Raw genomic sequence first — 11,312 nt, forward strand, 5'->3', positions numbered from 1 at the left:
TTTACTAGCAGTGGTGAGTAGAAATAGGAGGGCGAGCCTTAATTACATTAAGGAAATGATGTGGGGCAAATTACAAGGATGGAAGGAAAAGCTTTTGTCACAAGCAGGAAAAAAAGTTCTTTTGAAGGCTGTTGTGCAAGCGATTCCTACTTTTGCTATAAGCTGCCTGTAGGTCTCTGCAAGGATATTGAGGTACTAATCCGTAAATTTTGGTAGGGACAATGAGGCGATTGTAGTAAAATCAACAAGAAAAAACGAGAAATTCTTTGTAAGCCAAAAGTTGATGGAGGTATGGGTTATAAAGAGTTGTGCAAATTTAGTGATGCTATGTTAGCTAAACAAGTGTGGCATCTTGTTCATGACGCTAATTCCCTTTTCTACAAGGTTTTGAAGGCTAAATATTTTCCTACATGTTCAATCTTTAAAGCTAAATCCTCATCTGGATCTTTCGCTTAGAAAAGCATTCTTCGTGGAGAATTGGTGAACAGTGCCGGCTCAATGGGTGAGCCAAATAGGCAACCGCCTAAGGCCCCCAATAAAAAAAGGCCCTTAAATTTTTATCCATAGAGATATTCATGTATCAATAAAAGTATTAATTAAGCCCTAAATATTCACCAATAAATAAAAAGTAATTGTTTTTTACCAAAGAAAAACCAGTTAAAGAAAAATATTTTTATTGAGGGTCAATCATTTAATCTCTCACACATAAATGTTAAAAAAAACTCATTAATTTTATACTAGTAAATAAATTTATACTCACATTCTATTTAGAAATATTAAATATATAACTTTATTACAATTTTCAATCATAAATTTTTAGTATTTGGTTACTTCATTTAATAAATAGTGTTTATTTTAGTTGTATAGTCATTGAATAATGTGATGGGTTCATTTTAATTTGTAATTTTTTCTTAAAAAAATAGATTTTAAATAAATAAAAAAACCAAAAGTTAATAAATATTTTATTAATATTTAAAGTATAAAAATAGATCTCACTTAAAATTATCACTTAAAATTATCACCTTAGGCGCTACAATACCTTGAGCCGGCCCTGTTGGTGAAGGTTCTCAAATCCGGATTTACAATGCTAACTGGCTGCTTGGAGCCTTACATGACCGAATACTTTCACCCATCTCAACTCTACCTAGAGATGCCATTGTTTCTAGTTTTATTGATCCAGATACAAGATGGTGGAACTCAGCTATTGTTGATTTGAATTTCCTGCCTTTTTGAAAAGCATTCTCTGTGCAAGAAAATTTATTTCTTTGGGTGCAAAGTGGAGAATTGCTGATGGTTCTCAAATCTGGATATACAATGCTAACTGGCTACATGGAGACTTACATGGCCGAATACTTTCACCCATCTCAACTCTAGTTAAAGATGCTATTGTTTCTAGTCTTATTGATCCAGATACAAGATGGTGGAACTCGGCTATTGTTGATTTGAATTTCCTGCCTTTTAAAGCTCAAAAAATCAAGGCAATACCTCTATGTGCAACTATATAACCAAATTACTTGTACTGGCCCAATAGCAGAGATGGTTCTTATGTGGTTAAATCTGGCTATCAGTTACTATGTGAAGAAGAAAATAGAGATTCAACTCTCTAACTCTGATGCAATATAAGTTTTTGGAGAATAATTTGGACCTCCAAGTTACCGGGAAAAATTAAAAACTTTATGTGGAAAGCATGCTATAAAAGAAGGAAGATTATTACTGAGGATGTGTGTCAATTATGTTCAAAACAATCAGTGTTGTCCCTTCATGCTCTTTGGGATTGTGATTTTTAGGTCAGTTTAGGATATTGATTTCTCATGGGTTGATTGAACTAACGCTTCGAGGAGCTTTTTTGATTGTTTGGTCGAGTTGATTTGGGATAGGCCGTATCTGCTGGAGCTCTTTGCAGTTACCTCCTTGTTTCTCTGGTCTTGAAGAAAAAATATTCGATTGGAAGAGAATGTTCTTCCTTTGGATTGAGTTGTGACTAAAGCAAAGATATTCTTATCTCTGTATTGAAAATTTGAACGTATTCCAATGAAAAAAGCACAGCCAACAATGGTAAAATGGAAGCTTCCAAATCAGCATGGGTTCAAGACAAATTTTGATGGGGCCATGTTCCATGATTTGGGTGAAGTTGGTTTGGGAGTTGTGATAAGAAACCATGAAGGGGAAGTTATGGCAGCATTGTCTAAAAAAAAAAAAAAAAAAAAGATTCCCCAACCGTCCTTAATTGTTATTCTTGAAATGTTAGCAGCTTAGTGAGCAACCCTTTTGTCCATGAAGTAGGTGTTAGGGATTCCATTATGGAAGGAGACACGAAAATTGTCATTAATTCTGTTCGGAAAGGTGGTATATTTCATTCTGCTTTTACTCACTTAGTTAAGGGCACTGTGTCCTACGGATGTAAACTCTTTGCAAAATTTTTATTTTTATCATACCTATAGGCAAGGTAAGAGAGCTAGACTTTATTCCTCTCCTTCAGTCTAGATGAAGTCTGCTCCTTCTAACATTAGTAGTCTTGTTATGGCTGATATGCCAATTTTCTAATTAATAAAGTTTTGAACTGATTCTCAGTATATATATATATGGGTTGGTCTAATCAAATTAATTTAAAATGCATTTCGGTCTGGAATTCAAACCTAGGCTTTATTGCTCTTCTCACTACTACGATCTACCATTTACTTCTTCTCACTACTACGATCTACCATTTACTTCTTCTCACTACTACGATCTACCATTTACTTCTTCTAACATTTTCACTTTTAAAAAAAAAGTAATTTGATAGTTTACAGGAGGCTTGAAAAAAGATACACAGTCGCTCTCTGTCTACGTGAGTTAGCTATGCTAATTCCTTGAACAGTATAGCTTTTTGTCCTTGTCTCCGTACAAGCACTGTGCCCTCGTCTGCCGGCCAGAAAAGTAGGGTTTTTGTGTGTTCTTTTTGTTTTCTAATTCTCCTAGCCTTTTTTGTCTGTTTCTTCTCGTACAGATTCCCACTTTCAATTCCGTCATTCCAACTTCTTACCATGGAATCACTGGAAAGTTTGTGGAACAAACTTAACCTGTCTGACTCAGAGGCCAATGGGGTTGACTGCCCAACGGACTCTTTTTCTCCAGATCTTGTTTTGGCAGCAAAGCTTTTAACGAAAAGAACGGTCAATGTGGAAGCGGTGGCTCGTACGTTCCGACCACTTTGGCGACATCAAAAGGATTTTCGGATTAAGGATATGGGGGAAAACAGATTGTTTTTCATCTTTGAAGATAAGTTCGATCTCGAAAGAGTCCTGGAACATGAGCCATGGACCTACGACAAGCACCTTGTTGTGTTCGAGAGAGTCCTAAAGAATGTACCCATCTCGGCCCTTCTGTTTCAGTTTTCAAATTTCTGGGTTCAGATACACGACCTCCCAGTTCACTGCCTTACTCCAGCAACACGGCAATCGATCGGCAACTCCATCGGAACGGTACTTGAAACGGCGGAGTCGGAGGAAGAATGCATTATACATAGTCTCTTTTATGAATATCATATCATTGTTAAATAACACATACTCAAGGAAATATCATAATTTATTTTGAAAAGTCGTTTATTTTGGACATAAATTGTTAAAAAAATAGGTCTAAGCATTCATAATTTATGCTAATTTGATACTTTGACTTCACTATTTTCACACTTGTGAATGTTTCTCACACATGTCTACAATTTTAAATCTATGTTTTTAACTCTATTGTAACCAGATTATCTTGACATGTACTTTACTATTTGATATCTAAAAATCTTTACTCATTATAGAATGCTTAACCATTTATTTTTCAATTAACTTGCATGCAGTTATGTAAATGTATTAATTGTTTCTTTAAAACTCACAATAAACAATTAAATCAATATTTTCTTAATTTTACTATTTTTTTTACCAAAAAAAATATTTTAAAAAAAATTGTTCGGGTTCGGGTCAGGTTGTGTCACGGGTCAACCCGTTTTTGCTTTGGGTTAAAAAAATCGAATTTGGGTCAAGTATTTTTTGTGTCGGGTCGGGTCGGGTCAGAAAATTCTGACCCATTTTGCCATGTCTATTTGTTACTGACGTGATGGTTTTTATTTTTTCTTCTTTTCTTTTGTGTAGCCTTTTTCTTTTCTTCTTTTTATTTTCTTTGACTTTTTGGATGTGTAGCTTTTTTTTGGTGCTCATATGTTTATTTTCTCATTAATTTTGGTTGGTTTTTTTTTGTTCTCTTTTTTTTTTTTAACATTTCGTTATGCTTTTTTTTATATACTTTAATTAGTGTCTATCTATACATAATTTTTTTTTTGAAGTATAATGTGTTACCTTTTATTTTATTTAATAGTGACATGATGGTCAATTTATACAAACTTTATTTTCAACTAAATAAAAAAGTTTTTCATTCATTCACTTTTCCACTATTCCAACCAAACACAAATAAGAGAAACTAAAATATTTTCTATTCTCCCATTTTTCTATCCTCTCTGCATTTTCCATTTTCCATTTTCCTATTTTTCCATCCTCCTAACCAAACGGACCCTAAGAGTAAGGGTTGGTTAGAGAGAATGAAAAAGTAGAATGATAAAAAATGGTGAAAGAATAGGAAAGTTTTTAATTTTTTGTATGTAAAATTTTTTTTTTTTTTTTTTTGTAACTTCTTTGCATAATGTGAAACAAAAACTCAAAAGATAGCTTAAAAAAAAAAGAAAGATGAAATTTATAATATTTAATAAATAAATAAATATGAAGGCTGTTGTACTTGTACGGTTGTACCAGCTATTTGATTATTTGGACGAACAAAAAGGGCAAAAAAAAAAAAAAAAAAAAAATAAAAAAAAGTTTGAATCGGACAAAATTGATTCATTAAAGGGGCGGGCACTTTACTCTTTTCTGTAGCTAGTAGGTGAACGTTATACATATTAACATAAGACAGGACAAAATAAAAAATGGCTAAAACTAATTTTCCCACACGCTTTCACGACTTTCTCACTTGCATTGGAGGTACAAAAATTTTCGGTTGCTATTTTAGCAACCAAGACATAAAAATATTGATATTTTTTCTACTCTGATACTTTACAAGGAAGAAATATAATTTTTTATATTATTTGATGGTATAGTTTATATTATTTTAATAAGTTGTATATAAAAATAAAAATTAGAATGTTAGGTGAATTGTAAAATAAGATGGTAAAATAGATAAAATATGTTTTGAAGTTGTAAAATATATATTTCTTAACAATCCCGGACGCTAATGCTTATGTGAGTCGGGGTAGAAAAAATTAAAATCTTAAACTATTTAAGGTCTGTTTGGATACTACTTATTTACTGAAAATTGAAAACTTGTTACTAAAAACACTGAAGTAAAATAATTTTTAAATATATAAATAGTGCCGTGAGATCAAAAAATGCATAGGTATGCATGTTTTTCAGTTCTTGGTGGTCCATTAACATAGGACCTACTAAAAAAAAGAAAAACGCACAGATTGAGTAAAACATCCAATCCAAATGCACACTTAGGGAAATTAATTATCATTAATGAATTAGCAAATTTACAACAACTTTTTATTATTATTGCAATTTAGGGTTTAAATTGGGTGAGATTTCTCTTGTTGGAGATTATAAAAGAAAATTATTAAAATTATTTTGAATTTTATTATAAATATTTACAAAATAATGTGTTAATAAATGCGATTAGTTAGCATCAAAAACCTAATTTTTTTTTCTTTTGTTATTGGTGATTTACCATTTTTTTGTTTTGTTTTTTATTTATTTATTTTAAAGAAGGTGATTGCCCATTTGTAAGTTTTATATATTCATTTTTTTTTTCGGATACTAATTTTTTGTTTTTTCTACTTTTGGGATTTTGGCTTTAGGTGTTCTTAGATGAGAGGAGGAACATCGCGCTGTAATGAGAGAGAGGAGGAAGATGTTGATAAGTAGAATATTTTAGTTCAATATTGGGTGGTAGGTGGATCTGGGTGGTGGAAAGCCACTATGATCTGTGCTGTGATTCTCCACCCAAATTCTCTTTATGGATCCTCTTGGGTCTCTTGGGTTTGAGACTTTTAAGGAGACATTTGATTCGCTATGATGTGCCCTTAATGTAATGCACATTACGATAATGTGACATTAATGTTTTTGGTTAATTTGAATTTTTCTAACATTATCATAATTTAAAAATTACAAAATATATGATCTTAATCTCATTATTTTTTTAAATAATGTAATGTTGTATTATTATATTGAGATTACATTAATGTAATATTATGATATAATATAACATTACGACGAACCAAACGCCTCATAAGTGGTGGAGAAGATGAAGAGTTGGATGGAGAAGATGAATTTGGTTGGAGAATATGAGTTGATGTTTAAACAATGATCAACGAAAAACTAAAAGATTTTTTTTTTTTTAAATTTAATTTCTTCAAATATGAGTGAGAGAATTTACATAATTTGTTGGAGAGGTTCGTAGGCCATGGGCTGGAGAAAGTATACCATGTTTCTAATTCTCCTAGCCTTTTTTTGTCTGTTTCTTCTAGCACAGATTTCCACTTTCAATTCCGTCATTCCAACTTCTTACCATGGAATCACTGGAAAGTTTGTGGAACAAACTTAACCTGTCTGACTCAGAGGCCAATGGGGTTGACTGCCCAACGGACTCTTTTTCTCCAGATCTTGTTTTGGCAGCAAAGCTTTTAACGAAAAGAACGGTCAATGTGGAAGCGGTGGCTCGTACGTTCCGACCACTTTGGCGACATCAAAAGGATTTTCGGATTAAGGATATGGGGGAAAACAGATTGTTTTTCATCTTTGAAGATAAGTTCGATCTCGAAAGAGTCCTGGAACATGAGCCATGGACCTACGACAAGCACCTTGTTGTGTTCGAGAGAGTCCTAAAGAATGTACCCATCTCGGCCCTTCTGTTTCAGTTTTCAAATTTCTGGGTTCAGATACACGACCTCCCAGTTCACTGCCTTACTCCAGCAACACGGCAATCGATCGGCAACTCCATCGGAACGGTACTTGAAACGGCGGAGTCGGAGGAAGAATGCGGTAAAGGTAATTATTTGAGGGTAAGGGTTCGGGTGGATATTACCAAGCCTTTGAGCCGGGTGAGAAGAGTATGGTCTGATGGAGTTGCACTTGGTTGGGCAGCGTTGAAGTATGAAAGGTTACCAAACTTTTGCTACTGGTGTGGACGAGTCTGCCATGATGATCGTGACTGTGAGCTCTGGCTAGGGAGCAAGGGTTCATTGAAAAAGGAGGATCAACAATTTGGTGATTGGCTTAGGGCAGAGGTCGATCAAACACAGAGAAAGACCCTAGTCTTCGTAGCAGGGACTAAGTCGAGACATTCAGATCACCACACAGCAGCTCAAGAGCAAGAAGCAAGGCAAAAACCAGGGGCAAATCCATTGACCAAAAGCAATCCAGGAACCAAGCCGGAAACACAACGGCAACCGGAAAAACCTTCGAACGTCTTGGAGCCGGCCAAACAAGGTAAAAATCTTTCAACGGTTACTAAGCCGGATTTCCAGGAAACCCTCAACGAGATTGATGCTGAAATTCATTATGGTATCTCGTCCGTTACGGAAAAGCATTTAAGTCCCCATAAGGAAGTAGTCAACCCTAATTCAACAAAACAGTGTGATCAGAAAAGTTCCTTACCTCCCGTCATTTTTGAAGCCCAACCCACCAAGCCCATTCCTCCAAAAATCCCAAACCCCACAAGCCCAAACACAAACCCAACCACTAAGCCCATGACAGACATAAAACCACCAAACCCCTCCCTCAGCCAAATGCCAAAAGGAAATAAAGAAACGTGGAAGAGGATTCCACGTGACCCAAAAGCAAACAAAAATGAAGTGGTTATGTTTGAACCAACTGATCGTAGGGACCCCTTAGAAATACTGGATTGCCGAAACTTGAAGCGTCAAGTTCTTTCTTCTGAGGATGAATCTTCTTCAATACCAACGGTGGAGGCTGCAGCACAGCCCCGCCGATCACAATGAATTGCATAAGTTGGAACTACCGTGGGTTGGGGCGACCACGTGCGGTTCTAGAGCTCACCGAACTGGTGAAAAAACGCTCGCCTACCATTGTTTTCCTCATGGAGACAAGAGCAAAAGAACGGTACCTCAAGAATTTTTGTTCAAAACTCCATTTAGAAAATGTCTTTATTGTTCCACGTAACAATACAGGAGGGGGTCTAGCCTTATACTGGAAGAACGGCATTGACCTACATGTTCAGACTTCCTCACCTACTTACATTGATGCAGTGATCAACCCAGGAGTGGATGACGCCTGGCGGTTTACTGGGTTCTACGGCAACCCTGTAACTGCTAACCGGGAACACTCTTGGGCACTGCTAAAACACCTTTGCCTCCAATTTAATCTTCCTTGGATTTGTGTGGGTGACTTTAATGAGATTGTCAGGTCCGAAGAAAAAATGGGAGGTGCTGCTCGAAGGGAAAGACAAATGATAGGATTCAGGGAGGCACTAGATTTTTGTAGTTTTAGAGATTTGGGTTATGTAGGTTCACCTTTCACTTGGTGCAACAATCAGTTCGATGGGGAAGTCACATGGATCCGCTTGGATAGAGGGGTGGCCACCCATTCATGGACAACAATGTTCCCTACGGTTCGGGTTCATCATATTGCAGGTACCCTCTCTGATCATTCTCCTTTGTGGGTATGCTCTGACGATGAAAACTCCAGGTTTTATAAGAAGCGTCGTCCATTCCGTTTCGAAGCCATGTGGATGAAAGATGAAAGTTGTGAAGGTGTGATCACAAATTCATGGGAGGGGTTTTTTTTGGGAAATCCAATGGAGAGACTGGTCCGAAAAGTGGAGGCATGTCGTTCCAACCTACAGACGTGGAATAGAATGTCTTTCGGCAATGTTCGCCGACTTTTGCAGGAAAAAAAGAAACTCCTAGCCCAAGCAGAAGCTCTCTCAATGGCTGGGGCGAACCACGATCAGGTGCGAATACTTAGGAACGAAGTGGCTGACCTAATGGCAAAAGAAGAATGTATGTGGAGCCAAAGGTCTCGGGTTAGCTGGCTGAAAGCAGGAGATCAAAATACCAGCTATTTTCATAGTCGAGCCAATCAGCGGAATCGCCGAAACTTCATCTCAAAGCTTGTCCTGGATAATGGTACGGTGGTGGAGGAGGACACGCAGATTGGGATGGCCATGGTTGACTATTTCAAGACTCTCTTTACTTCATCCAACCCCACCAACTTTGAACCGATTTTACAAGGGATTGAAGCAAAGGTCAACCCTCAAATGAATGTCGAACTGATGAAAGAGTACACGGCTTTGGAGGTTGAACGAGCCTTAAAACAAATGTCATCGAATACAAGTCCAGGACCAGACGGTATGCCCCCTCTTTTCTACAAATCTTATTGGAAAACTGTTGGGCAAGATGTTACATCTGCTGCACTTTCTGTCCTAAACTCGGGTTGCATGCCACCAAACATTAACCATACTTTCATTGCCCTAATTCCCAAAATAAAATCCCCAGAAAAAGCCAAAGACTTCCGCCCCATTAGCCTATGCAATGTCATCTACAAACTAATATCCAAGGCCATAGCAAACCGACTCAAAAAAATACTCCCAAAGCTGGTCTCTGAATCCCAAAGTGCTTTTATGTCCGACAGACTTATCTCAGACAATATTTTGGTGGCCTTTGAAACCCTACACCACCTAAAAAACAAAAGAAGGGGGAAAACAGGGTTTATGGCCTTAAAACTAGACATGAGCAAAGCATATGATAAGGTGGAATGGACTTTCCTTGAATCTCTGATGAAAAAACTGGGTTTTGATGGTCGGTGGATATCTCTTGTTAGCTCTTGTATAAGAACTGTCTCCTTTTCTATCATGGTGAATGGCGAACCACATGGTCACTTTCAACCTAATAGGGGTCTCCGACAGGGGGACCCCTTATCACCTTACTTGTTTTTGTTATGTGCAGAAGGGCTTCACTCTCTTATTCAACAAGCTGAAACGGGTGGGGAGATTCATGGTGTTTCGATAAGTAAAGATGGGCCACGAGTTTCTCACTTATTCTTTGCCGATGACAGCCTCCTCTTCAGTAAAGCTGACCCGCAAGACTGTAAAGCCATATTGGAAGTTCTGAGCAAGTACGAACAGGCCACGGGACAGCAAATCAACAGGGATAAAACCCAACTCTTCTTTAGCTCAAATACCAGCCATCATATGCAGGTTCACATAAAGGAGTTGTTGGGTGTGCCGGCCATAACCCAATATGAAAAATATCTGGGTCTTCCTTCCTTTGTAGGCAAAGCAAAGAAGCAGAGCTTTATTTATATTCGAGAGAGAATTTGGCACAAGATTCAGGGATGGAAAGAAAAACTTCTATCCCAAGCTGGACGTGAAGTATTGATCAAAAGTGTTCTTCAGACGATGCCGACTTTCGCCATGAATTGCTTTAAACTTCCAAAGAGCCTATGCAAGGATATAGAATCTATGATACGTAAATTCTGGTGGGGGTATAAAGGCGACACTAGAAAGATCCACTGGCTTAGCTGGAATAATCTTTGTCTGCCAAAATGCCAGGGGGGCTTGGGTTTTCGGGACATTGAGAATTTTAACCTAGCTCTTCTTGGCAAGCAAGTCTGGAGGTTTTTACATAACACTGACTCTCTATGTTACAAGGTCTTCAAAGCAAAATACTTCCCCAATTGCACGATCATGGACGATGGAGTAAAAACCAAAGGTTCTTATGCGTGGCAAAGTATTTTAAAGGCCAGAGGAGTTATTCGTATGGGCTCTACTTGGCGTATCGGTGATGGTAAGAAGGTGTTGATACGAGGAGATAGTTGGCTGCCACCCCCGTCAACAGGTTGAGTCATCTCGCCCCTGAACAGGTTCCCCGCCAACACCCACGTATGCGCTCTTATGGACGAGGAAGGCCACTACTGGTTGAAGGATAGAGTGACTGAAGAGTTTCTACCCCATGAAGCTAAAACAATTCTGTCCATCCCACTAAGTCAACGTAGAGTGGATGATGTTCTCATTTGGAAGGAGACAAATCATGGGAATTACACTACAAAAAGTGCATACCAGATGCTTTGGAAGCATGCCGCCATGTCAAAACCAGGTCCATCTGACCCGTCTGCCCATTCAGCATTTTGGAAGGACATTTGGTGTCTGAGTGTTCCTAATAAAGTCAGACACTTTGTTTGGCGGGCTTGCACGGACTCTTTGCCAACAAAACAAAATTTGTTCACAAGGAAGGTCACCAAAAGTCCAATATGTGACACGTGCAGGAGTGAAGTAGAGGACAC

This window comes from Quercus suber, unplaced genomic scaffold (genome assembly GCF_002906115.3).
Source record: "Quercus suber isolate HL8 unplaced genomic scaffold, Cork oak 2.0 scaffold_106, whole genome shotgun sequence".
Classification (NCBI taxonomy): domain Eukaryota; kingdom Viridiplantae; phylum Streptophyta; class Magnoliopsida; order Fagales; family Fagaceae; genus Quercus; species Quercus suber.